Genomic DNA, 18,962 nt, shown 5'->3' on the forward strand with positions numbered 1-18,962 from the left:
CTTTTTAAATTAGAGATCTAAGTCTAAATGAATGTATCATTTGAGGGTTTGCCTCAGCAGTATATATTTGCTCAGTTATTCTTAAATATTACCTTGAGTCACAATTACAGTAGCTGACATTTACTAAAGAGCTTATGATGCTCCAAGTGCTGGGTTAAGTACACATATCTATAGTACCATCTCATGAAATCCTGGTAACAATCCATAAAGTAGATACTATAATTATTCTTCTTATAAAAGATAAGGCATCTTGGCCGGGCGTGGCTCAGCAGTTGAGCATCAACCTAGGATCCAGGAGATCGAGGTTCAATTCCTGGTCAGGGCACATGCCCAGGTTTCAGGCTCGATCCCCAGTCAGGGGCGTGCAGGGGGCAGCCGATCAATGATGGATGTCTCTCTCATCACTGATATTTCTAGCTCTCTCTCCCTCTCCCTTCCTCTCTCTGAAATTAATAAAGATATTAAAAAAAGAAAGAAGATAAGGCAAGTAAGGCTTAGAGAGATTTAGATATCTGTCCAAAACAATATGGCCAGTACCTGGAAAGCCTGAATAGAATGTTTGGATTTTCCATGTACATGAAGAAATCTGAATGGAAGCTTTTACCACCATATCAGAACTACTGCTACACAAATGAGTTCACAGCCACCATTTCATGGGGCTGAAATAAGTTGAGGCACAGAGTATAGTATCCACCAAATAGTTGCAAATAACAATAATTAATATAGAATCCTACTATTCCAGTAGATCCTTTCCTCTAATTTCTACTCATATAATACCTTATTCTTCTAAGACCGCATCCTCACTGCTGCCCTCACACTGTCTTCCTACTTCTCAGAGCTTGAAGTTTTCTTTGTTTTTGTTTTTAAATTTATCTTTATTGTTAAAAAATATTACAGATGCCTCCTTTTTTCCCCATTGACCTCCGTCACCCCACTCTTACCCCCTCTCCAGGCTTTCACCACACTATTGTCTGTGTCCATGGGTTATACATATATGCATATAAGTTCTTTAGTTAATCTCTTCCTGACCCCACCCCTTCCCTCTGAGATCCCTCAGTCTGTTCCATGCTTCAATGTCTCTGGGTCTCTTTTGTTCATCAGTTTATTTTGTTCATTAGATTCCACATGAGTGAGATCATGTGGTACTTGTCTTTCTCTGACTGGCTTATTTCACTTAGCATGATACTCTCCAGGTCCCTCCACCCTGTCTCACAGGATAAGAGATCCTTCTTTTTCACAGCTGCATAGTATTCCATGGTGTAAATGTACCACTTTTATTTTTATATCCACTCATCTACTGATGGGCACTTGGGCTGTTTCCAGATCTTAGCTATTGTAAATAACACTGCTATAAACATAGGGGCGCATATATTCTTTCTGATTGGTGTTTCAGGATTCTTAGGGTATATTCCTAGAAGTGGGATCACTGGATCAAATGGAAGTGCTTGAGGTTTTCAAAGGAACTGAAGAGTAACTTTGCCATTGCAGTTCTGACTTTTGACTTTTTTGGAAGTGGAAAAGTCACTAAGGCTCCAGAAACATAACAACTGCTATTAGACTGGGTACAAATTGAACTGATTTTTTAAGTTAGGAAAATTGAGGGAAAATCTAGTTTGCGCAGAAGCTGATCATTCCATTATGCCAACTGCATAAAATTTCCTGTTAAAAAATATGTTTGTCTTATGTAACAAATATTCTCAAATAATTTTATTGTGTTTTCAAGAAATGTGAGGCGAATCACAATTGCTGGTCACTGTTAACAAGATGGATTAATCTCCACGAGGAGAAAGACGAGCAGGCTGATATCACTGCTTCATGCTGACAGGAGAGAAAATGAAATACTGCACATATCTGTGTGCTGACGATGACTTCATGCATTCTAATTGCCTGCACATATGCCAACTGTAGTCAGGTGTCCTTTCAATGCCTTTTCTTTCAAACCTCTAGACCATTTCTTAACATAAAAGAACAACTTAAAATCAGCTGTAATGTATGGGGTCATGCGTTGTGTCTGTTTTGAACTCCTCCTGACTTCTGTCTTTTCTAACCGTCCCTGAGCATCCCTTGGATCAGATCAGTGTATGGGTAGCCTAAATTAAAAACAGACCCTAGCTACTTTATAATCGAGCAAGAAGAAAAGGAAAAATTATTCCTATTGAAACACATTCTATAAAAGCAACTGAAGCCACATGGTCATCAAAAAGGTTTACCTGATATTAAGATGCTGTGTGAAGAGGCTGTGAATTCTATGTCAATCAACCAATTTTCATGAACTTAGTTGCTATGCATGCAAAAGCTGGCGAGAACAGTAAAGAGAAGAACCTTGAGATTAGCTAATTAAGGTGCATTAGGAATTTAATTTATCTAAAATGTCATGCTACCACAATGCACAAGTTTCAGGCTCAGTGTGTGGGCAGGAAGTATGTAAGAGAATGAGGCACCAGCCTTTGGAATAATTTTTTTCTAACCTAATGATCCGTAGCCACCTTTCTTCTCCACCCTTTAGTCATTCTACCTCAGCGTGCCACCCAGCCCCACAATGGACCTTAAGGTGGCCCATGACCTCATACATCAAAATCCTTAGCATTTTTTTCCCTAATATGCTTAATCCTCCTGGGACTGTTGGCCATTAACTCCAAGGAATCAAGAGAGTTGCATCCCCACCCCTAACCCCATACCCTCTGCTTCTGTAATCCAGGACAAGTTACTGAACGTCTCCAGCCCATAGTTTTTCCATCTGTAAAATGAAATGAGAATAATAATGCCTGTTCTACCCACTGCATGTATGTGAAATCATAATGCCTGTTCTACTCTCTGTATGTGTGTAAAAGTATTTACTAGCAATAGTAATGCAGGAGGCATTAACCTGTGGCAGATTAACTATGGGGTCATCAAACCCCACTCAACACCCCAATATAGGTACCACCAGAGACAAAGACACTTTATTTTCAACTGTGATTATCTAACACAGGGATCCGCAAACAACTTCTGTGAGGGGGTAAATATTTAATTTTTGGACTTTGCAAGTCATGTGGCCTCTGTTCCATACACTCAACTCTGTTGTTGTGGCATGAATGCAGCTCTAGACAATACATAAACAGGTGGGTGTGCAGGATTTGAGCAACCCTGATTTAGACTGTAACAATATAGGATCCAGGGGTGCATTTAAAGTGAGAGAAATGGAAATGGGGCTTCTGCCACTGCCACTCCCTCGCCCATGCTGAAAATAAGAAAAAATAAGAAAAGAAATAATGTTGTAGTTATGTTATTTGCCCACCTATCCTATTCTCTTCCAGATAAGTTGAGGGAGGGCATATATATAAAGGGTTCCTTCACAAAGTGTGAGGGATCTAAGGTGGAAGAACCTGACATGCTAAAATTTCAGAGTAGGATTTCCACTGGCATTAGTCACGCCCTAGGAAATGCAGGCACACAACAGGTTTAGCAGCATGTGTCTCTGCAAAGGGGGTGATGGAGACTGATGTCCACTGAGTATTTGGAGGAGATACAGAAGTGGCCAAGGGCCCAGCGAGATGGAAGGTAGCTAGGAAAGGTGGCCGGCACGCTAGTAGAAGAGTCACTGAGGCAGAGGGCTTCCACGCAGACCATCCAAACTGGGGAGAAATGGAAGGCACAGCTACACTTCAGAAAACATGCAGCACCTGTGAGAGTAATGGCAGGGCCCCAAGACAGCAGGAGAGACAGGGCGCTTCCCCAGCAAGAGCCATGGCCATAACTTTCACCAGGAGCCGGGCTGGAAGATGACCACGGAGAACACAGGTAGGAGCGGTTTCATAGGCATGCGGCTTGTGCAGTTGCACTGGGCCCTTCGGTCGGTTTAATGCTCTGCTGTTGCTGTCTTGAAATTCTTAATTAGTTTGTAACTAGAGGCCCCACATTTCTCTTATGCATGGGCCCCCTAAATTACGTGGCCTGTCCTGGCAGCGGCACAGCAGTCAACCTGAAGGCGCTCCCACCTGGTTACTTCCACCAGGCTGGTCATGTCAGCAAACCCATGTCCCCAGAGATGAAGCACAGTTTGTGTGTGACACCCCTGAGATGAAGTGAATAGATTGGGAGGAGAGAAAGGAAACACTGAAATGGAATTCTGATTTGTTCTAAGACTGATCTATATATATTGAATTTATCTGGAAAAAAAAATTACCAGATAAAATTGAACTTACCAGAAAATATCCAAGTTAAGTTCTTTACCTCAGCTGGGGACTGGAGGGAAGGAGTATAGAAGAGGTAACTAAAGGGCAAAGTTGAATTCAGTCATAAAAAAATAAAGTATTAGAATTATGTCCTGGAGTTTTATGGGATGTCTTAACTGTGAAATATAATACTGGTTACAGTTTTATAAACCATAAAGCACTACAGGGCTTTCAAGCAATAGATGTAAAGCAGTTTTTCTTTAAATTGCACTGCTCTGGTTCCTGTTCTAGCTCTGAAAGAGAAAAGCAAGAAATAAGACTCCTACCTGGGGCCTGGTGGCAACCAGAGCTCAGGGACTTTCCAAGAATGAAATTATTACATGGGACCTGTGAGAGGAGGTTGATGAGGAGCTTTTAAAAGAAGAGAAAGAGCCTGGCCGGGTGTGGCTCAGCGGTTGAGCATCGACTTAGGATCCTGGCGACCGGGGTTCCATTCCCGGTCAGGGCACATGCCCGGGTTGCGGGCTCAATCCTTAGTCGGGGGCGTGCAGGAGGCAGCTGATCAATGACTCTCTCATCATTGATGTTTCTATCTCTCTCTCCCTCTCCTTTCCTCCCTCTGAAATCAGTAAAGATATATTTTTTAAAAAATAGAAAAAAGAAAAAAAGGGAAAGATACAAGTCTATCCATTGTCTTTCTCTGGCCCTCTTTACCTCTCTCTTTTAGGTACTTTTCTTGTTTTCCCACTCTTGTTCCTCACCTAGGCCATTCACTGAAATTATAAAAATGAGATCTCACGAGGGGCCTTCCCAGCCCAGGCTTGTCTGAAGTGTGCCCTGAGCCCACACATGACCCCTCACCGACCTACTAAACTCTCGCTCTCCCAGAATCTCAGAATGGTGTTGAGAAATCAACCTGGCTAAAGGTAAACTACATAGCAGCGTGACTACCCTAGCTCCGTGTTCCTTCATCTTTTTTAACTCTAGTGAGTGAAATTAAAACAGAAGTAGCCATTTGTAAGAGCTTGGGTTGAAGGTAGGGCGAAGACAAGATTTCTTTAATTCATACCACTAGGCTGTTCTTTTAATGTAAAATAAGCCATGGCAGTGGGAGCGCAAGAAATCTGGGAGCAGAGAGGGTGTCCCCAAAAATGAATACACACTTTGAATGATGATAAAAGTTAGTGTTTGTTATACCTAAAAAAGAGTGAAGTTTAAGTGAGTTACCAGCTGTTAAAGTGTGTATACATTTTGGGGGTCACCCTATATTTTTTTCTCCTCTCCCTCTCAATATGCTGAATTCCCAAGTCCCCTCTCCTCCGCTACTAAGGGCCAACATCCTATTTTGTGTCTTAGCCCAAAATTCCTTTTTTGGAGAGCCCAGTTGAACCCAGGGCTTACAGAGCAGACATATCTTGGCTCCTACAACCTGGTGTTGAGGGTAGGAGAGCAGGACGACCAGGGTTCCACCTGCCTGCCAGGGCTCTAGAAGGATATTGCAGACAGAGAAGCTCCTCTGAAGGCCTAGGGCAGTGGTTCTCAAACCTCAGAGTGCGTCAGAATCACCTGGAGGGCTTATAAACACACAGATTGTTGGACCCCACCCCCAGAATTTCAGATTCCGTGAGTCTGGGATGGGGCCGAAAAGTTTTCATTTCTAACAAGTTCCCGGGTGATGCTGATACTGTCAGTCCCAGGCCCCCATACTGAGAACCAACACTCTAGGGCAAGGTCGGACTAAGACAGATCCAGAAGAGCCTCAGCATGTCTACAGATTTCCACTAGAAACTCTCTACTCTTTCCATAAACTAGAAATGCTAGACTCAGCTGGAAAATAAAACAGACATTAACTGTAACTGTTTACATGACTGACCACATGCCTAATTATCACTCATCTTCCAGCAGGGGCCCTGTTTTGAGGGTATAGACTTGTAGGTTCCAGAATAATGCCCGACAGGCCAAAACCTCTTTGCAGATATGGGCTTTGTGTGTGTGTGTTTAGCAGACACTTTTTATCAGAAGATTTTATAGAATAATGTAGATTTTTCAGATTTTACTGAAAAAAAATCAGATCTGTCACTATTGAGTCTATCTTCCTATGTAACTACATATAGCTGGAGTTGAGTCATGGCTGACCCATTTAAATGGAGCATTTACTCGTTAGTTCACCACTCATCCTTACCACTCTCCATTACCTATGAACACTAAGATCCAAGAGTCAACTGACATTTATTTATTACTACATTTGCACTGTGTTTTTCTTCTAGTAGAGAAATTCCTCTCCGTATCTAAGGAGAGAAATAAAAGCTACATGAAAAGTTTTGTGTTTCAAGTAAAAAAGAAGAGAATATTTAGTAATGACTACCCCTATGGATTTAAATGCAAACACTCCACCAGCTTCACCTGTTTATTACCCACCTGTTTCCTGAAACCATGTGAGTTTAGGTCCAGTCTGGAGAAGCCTGGATGGCAGGCAGAAATGCTTTTTGGGGAGGGGGGGAGTAGAGGCAAGAGGCAGACTCTAAGTGCTGGGTGATCAAAGAAACCTCCTAGAAAGGAATTGTCCAAAAGAAAAAAGCTGCAGTCTATCACAAACTTGATCCACGGGCAATATCACACTGCAAGAGGAGAGGGAATATGCTGTTGAAGATGCCTCCATGGACGGACATGCAGCCAAAGCTGAAGCTACAATAAAGGCACAAGTGGAAACAAAGAGGCACCAGGAAAGGCTCTCTAAGGAGCTGGGACTTTTCTTTGAGAATTGGCCATGCAGGAGGCAGGGAGAGGGTTTGCAGAACTATGCCCGGTCACTGTTGGAATCAGCAGAGGTGACAGAGGCATCAAGAGATCTTCAAGCCAGGTCAAGGGCAAGGCAGTGTTTGGAGGGCCTAATAGACACCGCTGGGACCACCTCTTAAATTAACCTGAGGAAGGCGGAGAGAAGGTTCTGCAGTAGTTTAGGCAGAAACCACACTGACCTATTACTATTAACCCCCTGGCTTTCTGAGCTTGAGAACTATGGGTTTTATTCCATTCTACAAGCTGTTTTTGCATACCATTTTACCAAATAACAAGCACACAAGAACCATGCTGGTGCAAGCAATCAAAAATAAATAAATTAGAAAAACATGTTCTTCCCTCAAATATGTCACAGTCCAAGAGGAGGCAGGATCAAGATGATGGAGTTGATAAGACACTGAATATACCTCCTCTCACAAGCACATCAAATTTACAACTAAATATACAGAACAACCATCTTTGAGAACCACCTGAAGAGTAGCTGAGCAGAACTCCTATAACTAAGGATGTAAAGAAGCAGCCACATAGAGACAGGTGTTGGGGCAGGTACAAACTCTGGTTGGGACTCACACCCAGTGTGGTGACTCACAAATAGGAGCCATATCTGAACCACAGTGGCCTCTCCTGAGGAGCAAGGGGGTCTAAGCCTCACACCAGACTTCCCAGCCCAAGGCACCAATGCCCAGAAGAAGAGTCCCTATAATATCTGATTTTGTAAACCAGCTGGGATCACATCCAAGAGAGATAAAGGGCTATGGGAGATGATGTTCTTAAAGGGCTTATGCACAAATTCACTTGTTTCTGGTTCCATAGTGGAAGCAGCAGTTTGAGAAGCACCTGGGTCATATGGGGAAGAATTAAATTGACTTTAGGACAAGGGCCTAAACTCTTTCTGGAGATGGAAGCACCAGTGGGCATCACTGTTCCTTTGTTTCTTCTTTTGTGTTTCATCCTAGCTGGCCAGGCACAGCAGGAACCAATTAGTCACTCTCCATTAACCTAGCTAACACTGTACACCCCACCCCAATGTTCTCCTGAGATTCTGCCCCACCCACTCTGCTAGCTCCTGCTAGAGCCCCTTCTAAGCCACTCCAAGAGCCTGCATACAAGTGGGGGCCAGCCTTGGCTTGCATCATAGACTTTCCCAAACACCCTAGAGCCCAGCACAAGCAGCGGCTGGCCTCAGCTTGTAGCACAGCCTTTTCCAAGTGCTCCCAAGCTCAGCATAGGAGGCAGCTGGCCTCAGCTTGCATTACAGTCTTTTCAAAATGCTCCCAAGCTCAGCACAGGTGGCAGTCAGCCTTGGCTTGTATTGCAGACTTTCCCAAGAGTCCCCAAGCTCAGCACAAGTGGCAGCTGACCTTGGCTCACTTCATAATCTCTTCCAAGCACTCACAAACCTGACATAAGCGGTGACTACACCAGAGCTCCACCCAAGCTGCTCCCCAATCAACACACCCAATGAGCAGCCTCAGTTGGCACCAGAGCCCTGCCAAAGAGATTCCTCTCCAAGTGACAGGCCTCACACACCAGGTCATCCACAGTTGTTGTGATTGGTCCTCACAGCCAGTTAGCCTGAGGATCAAACTCACCTACCACTGCACCTGTAGCAATTACAACCCAACTACTACAGGAGGGCACACACAACCCACATAGGGGGCACCTGTGGAGCACCTGGCTCTGGTGATCAGGGAGGATTGGGCCACTAGATCCCACAGGACACCTTCTGTATAAGACCACTCTTTCAAGACCAGGAGATGGAGCAGAGCTGTCTAATACATACAAACAAACATAAATAAGAAGATGGAGAAGTATGTTCCAAACTAAAGAAAAGAACAAAACGACAGAAAAACAACTAAACAAAACAGGCAAGCAACATACCAAATAAAGAGTTTGAAACAATGGTTTTAAAGATGCACAATGAAATTGGGAGAGGAATAGATTAACTCAGCGAGAACTTCATCAGAGACACAGAAAATAAAAAGGAGCCTATCAGAACTGAAGAACACAATAACTGAAATGAAAAAAAAAAAACAAAAAAACACACTAGAGAGATTCAATAGCAGATTAGATGACGCAGAAGAATAAATCATCAATGAGGAAGAGAAGGTAGTGAAATCACCCAACTGGTACAGCAAAAAGAAAAAATTTTAAACATAAGGATAGCTTAAGGCACTTTTGGGAAAACTTTAAGCATACCAAAATTTGCATCATAGGGATCCCAGGAGAAAAGAGAGAGAAAGGGGCAGAAACCCTATTTGAAGAAATAAAGGCTGAAAACTTTCCTAACCTGGGGAAGTTAGAAAACACTAAGTCCAGGAAACACAGAAAGTCCAGGAAGCACAGAAAGTCTCAAGATGAATCCAAAAAGGCCTACACTAAGACAAATCATAATAAAAAGACACAAATTAAAAATAAAGACAGAATCTTCAAAGCAGTAAGAGAAAAGCAGCTAGTTACATACAAGGGTGCTTCCATAAGACTATCAGGCAATTTTCAGCAGAAACTTTTCAGGCCAGAAGGGAATGGCACAATATAGTCAAAGTGATGAAAGGAAAAAAAAAAGAAAAAAAAAGAATACTCCACGAAGCAAAATTATGGTACAGAATTAAAGGAGAAATAGTTTCCCAGACCAGCAAAAGCTAAAGGAGTTCATTACCACTAAGCAAGCACTACCAGACATTTTAAAGGAGCATTTTTAAATTGGGAAAAAAGGGCCAAAACTAAAAATAATAAAATATCAGAAAGAAAAAATGTCACTGATAAAGGTAAACATTTAGTAAAAGTAGTGGATCAGCCAATTATAAAGCTAGTAGGAAGGTTAAAAGGCAAAAGTAGTAAGATCATATGTAACCACAATGATAAATTAAGGGATACACAAATCTAAAATATGATATTGCTAACATAAATGTAGGGTTGTGAGTAAAGAATGAAGTGTTTTTAGACTGCATTTGAACTTAAACAACCATCAACTTAAATAGACTGCTATAAACAAAGCTTGTTATAGATGAATCTCATGGCAACCACAAACCAAAAACCTATAATAGATAACACAGGAAACAAAGAGAAAGGAATTCAAGCAAATCAGAAAAAATATGTCATTGATGTGCAAGAGAACAGGGCAGGAGAAGAAGAAAGAACAGAGAAGAACTACAAAAGCAAACAGAAACAATTAATAAAATGGAAATAACTGCATACCTATCAATAATTACTTCAATGTAAGTGGACCAAATGGCTCCAATCAAAAGACACAGGGTGGCTGAATGGATTGAAAATAACCAAGGCTTGTGCGTATGCTGTCTACAAGATACTCACTTCAGATAGAAAGACGCACAGAGATTGAAAATGAAGAGACGGAAGGAGATATTTCATACAAATGGAAACAAAAAGAAAACTGGGGTAAGTGATACTTATATCAAACAAAATAGACTATAAAACAAAGACTTTAACAAGAGACAACTAAGGGCATTACGTAATGATAAAACAATCAATCCAACAAAAGAATGTAACACTTGTAAACATCTACGCACCTAAATACATAAAGTAAATATTAATGGAAAGAGAGGGAGAGACTGACAACAATACAATAATAGTAGGAGACTTTAACATCCAATTTACATCAATGGATAGATCATCCAGACAGACAATCCACAAGAAAACAGTGGCCTTAAATAAAACATTAGGCGAAACAGACAATAGATATTTATGGAATATTCCACCCCAAAACAGCAGAATGCACATTCTTTCCAAGTGCACATAAAACATTTTCCAAGATAGACCACATGTTAGGTTACAAAAGAAGTCTCAATTAACTTAAGAACATTGAAAAAAATGTAATCACTTATCCCAACATTTGTATATGTATTTATAAATGTTATGCTAATTTCTTAATGTATTAGACATATTATAAATTATATCTCAAATAGAAAAAACTAAATATATAAATAATAATAAACATAATATATATAATGGGAGCTTATGCCCCAATGATTTCTCATGTGACAACTGTTCTATAAAACAGGCATTTAAACAGGTTTAGAAATTAGAAGGAAGCTTAGGAAATGCCTTAAAAGCAGTCTTGGATCTGAAGATTAACTAGGCCTGATCCTGAATAACTCCTGAGCTCATAAAAATTGGAAACATGCAAGGACAAATGGCTATAGATTAAACAGAGGAGCATGCTTTGAGGACTGAGTATTTCTCAGATCATGGCACTCTAACTAGGCCCTGGGGAATAAATAAGCTCTTTCCAGGATGAAGGAAGAATATAAACAAAAGTGCATAGCTGTTCAGTGGCCTGATGTAGACTTAGGAGAAGTTCAAAGTGGAGGACAAGTGCAGGAAAATACTAATTATGTGTATAACAAAACATAATGGATTAACTCAGGCGAGCTGCAACTTATAAGACTACACTCTGTGTTTGCATGTTCAGCTTTCAGTTTGTCCCTCACTGTTATCCTTTCACATCAGAAAGAAAATAAAAAGTGAACCTTGGTGGCCATTATGGTAGCTAAATAGTGGGAGCAAGGGGAGAGGAAGGTCAAGGAATGTTCTATAGTTACACATCAAGAAAGTACAAAATACAGGTTATTTTTAATTTTGGCTTTGTTCCCATAATTTTAATGTCTAAAATTTAAGATGTACATAAATAGTAAAGTCTGTTTCTCATGTATCCATGAGAAAAAATACTTTCCCAGTAATTCAATACTACCTTCTTATTTTGTTGACATTTCATTTTCATCAGTCGCCATTCAAGCCAACAAAAATGCCCAAAGTGAGTGTTTTCTAAATTTGTATCCAGGGAGGGTGTCCTTTACCCTCTCTCCCTGGTTTTCTGTCCCCCTCTGTTCTTAGGATACTAGCATGACTCACCATGCACAGAACACAAATTGAAGATGGCTTTTCTAGGAGTAGTGATGTGTTTGCTTTCAGTCATCCATATTCTCTCATCTAATGACATTTGTGGCCAAAGACAAAAATCTGCCAGACAGCTGACAAATCAGAGTAGGGAGGTGGCACAGCCTGTGAACTAAAGGTTGCCCCCACCACCATGTGAGCACAGCCAACTGTCCTAGGCAGAGAATGAGTCTGCATTATTGGACTCCTGGACCAAGTGAGGTAAAAGGCCTAAACTTCCCTCTGTCCTCTCTATAACTCTGCTCTAAGGAAATGTTCCCAATGACTAGTGGGAGTATACGAAAAAATATAAAACAGAAAACCTCCCAAAAAATCAAAACCTCAGGCAATCAGAGAACTACTTTTAAAAAATCTTTCACAATAAGCTATACAAAAGATGATGACATAGGAATTGTGTGAAAATAAAAGTTCTCCTCTAAGGATTATAAATAGCTAGATTTTGCTCAAACAAAAGCCCCGGTCAGAACCACAGAATTAGAGGTTTTCTATTTCTCTACAGATTTTACTTAGATTATAAATCAATCATATCCTACATTTGGTAGGCTGATAAGATTTTACCAAAACAGTTCCACTGTTTTCATCAAAGAGTTTTGTCACTTATATATTTATAATTAACATAACCTACATACATATTTATCACTGAAAAGGAAATTTTAGAATGAATTTTGTCACTTTAAAATTTCTTGCTCAAACTAAATTTAGAGATAGAATTCATGTTACTATTATCAGTAAAATTATTTCCAAGATCCACTTTATTATTTTTATTTAGTATATAGTATATACTTATTAAGTGATTTCAAAGTGCCAGGCACTGGGTAAAGAAAATAATTCTAGGTGCTTTGTGACATCATGGACCTCACAGTCTAGTACAATTTTTCCAATTGAATAGATAAGTCATGAAAGGAGCTAGAAAAGCTAGTGATATCATTTGCCTATGTCAGCTGATTAACTGAATGAGTTATTTCCAGGTAAAAATTTTAAAGTTTATTATAAAAAAATGAGCTGATATTAATATCTCAAAGCCAGTTCCACAAAAACACTACTAAGCACCTTCCCTATGCAAAGTGGTATAGGTTTTATCCACAGAGGCTCAGAGAGTGAATATTTAATGTGCTCTTTTAAAAAGTTGAAAAGTATTCTGTATTCTAGAAGGTTTTTTTCCCTGTCCTAAATTATATCATATGTACAATGGCAACTCAGAAGACCCTATAACTTTGTTCACTGTTCTTCAGTGAAGGATGTTAAGTCATTGGAATTTCTTTGCTTTTGTGTGTATGTGTCTTGAAATATGAATGAATGAATAATGATTGTTAGTGGTTTAACCAACAGTTAAGTTATATAGCTAAATTATATTGAATTCAGATTCCACATTTTTGTGCCTCGGCTGTTTCACGGATTGAGAACTTGAAATCAGGTCTCCTGGGATAACAGTAACCTGGAAGTAAGCGTATGGCCTCTCAAACTCTGCTCCCACCTGTTTCTGGGACCTGTAGGTTCTCCTCTACGACCCTTACTCAGCAATTTCTAGAAGCCCCCAAAGGGGAGGGGTAAATAACTATGTTCCTCAATGCTGTCCTGACAGCTACCTGGAGACTTGCTCACGCTTTCTGGCTCTTGCTGCCAGTGGCCTCTCCTGGCATCATTGAAACTGCTGAGATGTTATCAAAGGCAACAAAGAAACCTCAGGAAGAGCAGAAGCCTCCAGGGTTTAAACCCCAACACTCAGATACCACCCAAACTTCACACACACTAAAGGCAATGGTGGAGCCAGAATCCCCGATACTCATGAAGTCCTTAGGATCATAGAAGCCACAAGAGTTACAGAAATTGCTATTACAAAAACCCTCCACTATATCTGTGGACGTATCAAAGTTGGGAGCAGAAGTGGCTCCTGAGTTTGTACTGGGACAGGAGATCTAGAGGGAGTAGTCTGATTGAAAAAGGGAACAAGGGATCATAGATTATCTTGAAGCTGCATTTGCTTAGAAAGCACACTTCTGTCATATATTGACACTGACTTGATGGAGCTTTAAATGGTTGCTCATGGAGATTGTAGGACAGATAAAGCCTTGCCCCCAAGCTATCTTTTGATGATGGCACAAGTAAAGAATTCATCTTTCTTACTCATTTTGGGTTGTCATCTTGTGCTCACAATATGTCAGAGGTTTAGTGAAGTTTTCCTGGACACTGGCCAAAATCCTTTGGGTATACATTAAGAAGGCCTCTCCAGAAGAAAAAAAAAAAATCCCTGATTGGTAGCATTTGCAGATTTCCATGGGATAAATACCCCCGTCGTGGCCAATTTCAAGCTACCAGCATGACGTCACGGAATGCGGAGCTGAGAAGAGATGGGCAGTCGACTCCTGCAGGCCGGTGCCAGCTGGCTCCAGCACACCGAGCAAGGGCCAAATAGCTGCTGCAGCCTCAGCCCCTGCTCTTCCTTTTCCAGGCAGACAGAGTCATATTGCAGAAATTTCCCTGCATTCCTGAGCAAGATAATATGAAGGCAGAAAAGTGGGAAAGACAGATAGATCAAGTCAACCTAGCATCACTTGCTGCTTCCTGCATTTCTCCCTCTGCCTGACAAAGATAAAGCACATTCTGCCCAGCCACGCGTCGGTCCGTAGGATTGTGGTGTTCCTAAGCACAGAAAGAAAAAAGTCAGAAGGAAGGAATTCCTCTTCTTAAAAAGTCTATGACAATAAGCTAGGGAGAAAATATATGAGTTTGTATGGACCAACAAAGCGAATGGCCTCTGTAAAGAAAACAAGCTGGAGTTTGAACTGAACTCAATGTTTTGTTCTTGTTTTCTTTTCTTTTATTAGAAATAAAGCTTAGTTCATAAGGATGTTGGCTTTCTCATCTTCCTCTCACTCCTCGTTACAGCCGTCCTCTTGGCCAGAGATGCCTCCTGGGAGAGCCTGGGGCTGGGATATTTTGGTAACAGTCACTGATATGTTGATACAGTCAGGGATCTCTCTGTGCTCACTGTGAGGTAACTGCCTTGAGTACAGTCCAAAAAGATGATGTCAAAGATATATACAAACAAACAGTGACCTTGAACATTTCGAATACATCTCTAATGGAACAAGGAGGGCGATGCTAATTGTCATGAGCGTCATGATGTGCTGAGAACATATTTGAGCTGGGGAAGAACTGTTGTCAAGAACCAAGAATTAAACCAATGTCACCCCAATAAACTCAATTAAAAAGTAAAAAATAAAATTAAAATAAAAGAGAAGAAATGAATCTAAAAAATAAAATAAAATAAGGGGGGACTGGATAAAAGAAGATGAAGAGATGAGCCAAAGAATATATGTACATGGCCCATGGACACAGACAACAGGGTGGTGAAGGCCAAGAAGGGGGCAGATTGGGTGGAAATGGGCAAAGGTGGGGGAGAAGTGGGGGACATCTGTAATAGTGTCAACAATAAAAAATTAAAATAATTAAAATAAAAAAGAGCCAAGAATTCGTCATCAGTAATGTTGGTTAATTAATTTTATAAATTAATTTATTGAAAAGAAAGATTTGTGTCTCAGCCACGTTGCACTGTAACAATTCTTGCTTACCTCTGTTACATTCTATTATTGTGGCTCAGTGGTACAAAGACAACCAGTTTTAATGCCATGAACTCAAGAATATGTTACTTCCAGCTGTGCTTAGCTGTATGCCTGCTTCATCTTAAGTTATGTATAAATAGTGAAGCTATAAACGATATACTATTATGATTTTGTCATTCGCTGAACTATGGGATAAATCCAACATCTGGACTTCATCCTCTGGAGCAAGACTACTCAGAGCACATGATGAGGATATTCAGTTCCAGGGACTTTGCTTTTCTCTTCTTACTCTCCTTTATTCCACAGAGCTTTGATTAGAAAGCTTTAGATAAACTTAACCCAAGGAAGGAATAAAAATGGAAACAGAAATTATATTTATTTCTGTCTGCATATTACAGCTTTGGTGTACTTACCATTTCCTTCATCCCACGAGATCATAAACTGCTTGAGGGCAAAAACTGTCTAATTCACTTTTATAACCCCTGCAGCAATTAGCACAGGGCTTACACAAAATGTATGAGCAATACATCTTTGTGTAATTGGTTAAACTACAGGAACGTAAGTCAGGATGTGAGAAAATACAATGAACACCAGCATATTATACTTGATCTCCTGGAAAGGGTGGCCTGTTCTGGCTCAAATAAGTCAAAGGATGGAAAACAACATAGACTGATCTCTCCTCTCAGAAATCATAAAGGCCCTCTAGAATGTTGCTTCTTCTCATGGACTCTTTATTAAGAAGATGGAGAAGTTACATGATTTCCCAAATATTACAGAGGAATCAGGAAAGCCAAAAAGTGACTAAAAGAAACTAGATAAATTTTGAATGACTCCAATAGGAAAGCTCTGCCAAAGATGAGGGTTATAAACAGGCTGCTGACTAACTTGATAGGCAAGTATTACATTCTCCCCAAATAACCTCTTATGAAATGTCTCCAGATCTCTGAATTCTCACCCTCAGCATGTTAACATAAAAGTCCTACATCATAGCAATTCCCCCAGTTTGTTGAGAGAAGGAAATCTAAGCTACTAAATGCTCTGAGAAAAGTTTGAAGGGAGAGTAAGGAACTATAGTCATGACTGGAGTATGCAAACCATGCTTTCTGTCTCTTAAAATACAGAAAATAGCTGCTGTGCAAACACAGTAGAAGTCCTTAACATACGCAGGAGGGCAAGCACAGAGCAATGAAAAATATGTTATTCTTTTTTAAATTTTAAAAAATTTTTCTATTACAGTTGACATTCGAAGGTAAGCTATCCTTCATACTGCAGAACAAGTGGAATATATTCGCCCCTTGGGATTAGTCAAGCAGCTCAGATTTGAAAGGGATTTAAATAAGTAAGTGGATAATCAATTTATAGTAAGATACTGAAAAGAATTTAGAAATTTTTATGCACAACTCTACCTTTGAGTGTGAGCAACTGCCCTAGTCTTCCAAAAAGGTCGCTGGGGATCTGCTATGATCTGATTGTTTGTGATTCTCCCAAATTCTTATGCTGGCCCAAGAAATCAGCTCCCTTGTAGGTAACTGTCTTTCTCTCGCAGCTTTTAAGTCATTTTTATTTTTTTTATTTTTTTTACTTTTTAAATATATATCTTTATTGATTTCAGAGAGAGGAAGGGAGAGGGAGACAGAGATAGAAACATCAATGATGAGAGAGTCATTGGTCAGCCCGCAACCCGGGCATGTGCCCTGACCGGGAATCAAACCGCGATCACCTGGATCCCAGGTCCACGCTCAACCGCTGAGCCACGCCCGGCCGGGCTAAGAGTCATTTTTAAATTAAATGCGACTTGTACATAATGTTACTGTATGTGTACATTTGTAGAGAATCAAAATTTGTAAGTTCTAATCCAATAATATTTTAGGTTAAAAAAACTTAAGAAAAATAATATAATTTGTATGCTCCTCAGAGTTTGTTTTACTGGAATTTTGGTCTGCAATTGTGTTACAACTGGTGACTAACGAAAGAGAACCAGGCTAGCACAGAGGGCACTCCGCTGACTTGCGGTCCAGCATGAGGTCGAAGCTCAGAGACTGCAATGGGACCGCCGGGGAGAAACTGTAGTAGTCGTCGTGGCCTGACTTCGGCCCATACCTGAATCCTCGCGCCCGCCTCCCACCTCCGCAGCAACCACTGTCTCCCAAGTGTCGGCCCTTCCGACTCATTTCTGCAGAGCTCTCACAGAAATATATTCAACTCAAAAGTCTCTTTGTGTCAATCCTCTGCTCAAGATTCTTAAGTCATTTGTTATTACCCAAAAGTAAACTCTATAGTCCTACATGACCTAGACCCTGTCCAGCTCTCTATACGCTCTTGCCTCCCTTCCCCTCAAAGAACCGAGTCCAACTAATCTCTGTGCTCTGAACACGCCATCTTTTGTCCAGGCCTCTGGACCGCTCTTCTTTTCCTCCCTACCATTAGTCCCACTCTTCCTTCGAGTGTCAATCCAAGCATTACTTTCTCTTCCCCGGTTCCCTTAAGAAACTCAGCTGCTACTTTTTTTACTCTCCCTGAATGTTGTTCACATATAACTACGGCAACTACCATGTTTATTTGTCTATGCGTGAGCTTCTTGAAAGCAGGGACCAAGATTTTAAATATTTTTACTCCTAGCACCTAATACAGTGCCTGGTATATTTTAGGCAACTATGTATTTGCTAAATATTGAATAAATGGACCTGCTGAGTTCCCATAACCTCTGCATTTGCAGATTCTGTTCTACAATGTCATTACTCTTTTTGTTACCACTACAACTAATTAAGAGCATTTTTTGCACACCTTTCTTTTCAACACATTTTTCTTTCTTCATTTCCTCCTTTGGGCAGTCCATCTTCTATGTTTAATACCTATTAACAAAAACAAACTATCTGATCCCATCAATATAAGATCATTCTTTTGCTGAATCTCAAAAATATAAAACTTTCTAAGTATCCACAGTATATTTCTTATGAAATTTAGAGGCCGATCATGCCACAAGTACTTTGAGAACTAATTTCAAAATACACTATCAAACTGGATAGGTTACAAAGATAAAACTCAAATTAAGAGCTTTTTACTTATAATCACTCAGCTTTCAAAAATCACAAATTTTTCATTTTCTGAAGCTATTGGCAGTTAGATTTTTATGAGAATAAGGTCCCACCATGCCCCATTCATCATTTAAATCTTGCTCTTCACAGCTAATGGCATGTACTCTGCTAACCACTATGGAAAAGTAGTGTTCACAGCTGCAATCATTATAAAATATAACAAACTCCTATACTTAATGAGCCAAAGCCCAAAATCTCTACAGTGACTTAACTGTGCTTCTTATTAAGTGAATGCTATGGATGTAACCACTACCTATCTTGGTAAAAATCTCCCTCTTGCATATTTGGCCCAACACTTCAATGAACTAACTGATGTTACACAGTCATTCACAGAGAACATTGTGGCTGTATAGAATGGTGTGCTCTGTGAATGGGACTATGCACCTCAGTGGTTTCAGATCGATGGTGGCTTCTTTAGTGGTAAACATTTAGTT

At 40.3% G+C, this 18,962-nt stretch overlaps 1 protein-coding gene across 1 annotated transcript in view; it reads right to left on the reverse strand.

Annotated features, from left to right (window-relative positions):
* Positions 1-18,962, reverse strand: part of FILIP1 (filamin A interacting protein 1) — a 162,019-nt gene that overhangs the window by 96,048 nt on the left and 47,009 nt on the right. The window lies entirely within an intron of this gene.

Source organism: Miniopterus natalensis, chromosome 5, assembly GCF_054644295.1.
Source record: "Miniopterus natalensis isolate mMinNat1 chromosome 5, mMinNat1.hap1, whole genome shotgun sequence".
NCBI classification, from domain to species: domain Eukaryota; kingdom Metazoa; phylum Chordata; class Mammalia; order Chiroptera; family Miniopteridae; genus Miniopterus; species Miniopterus natalensis.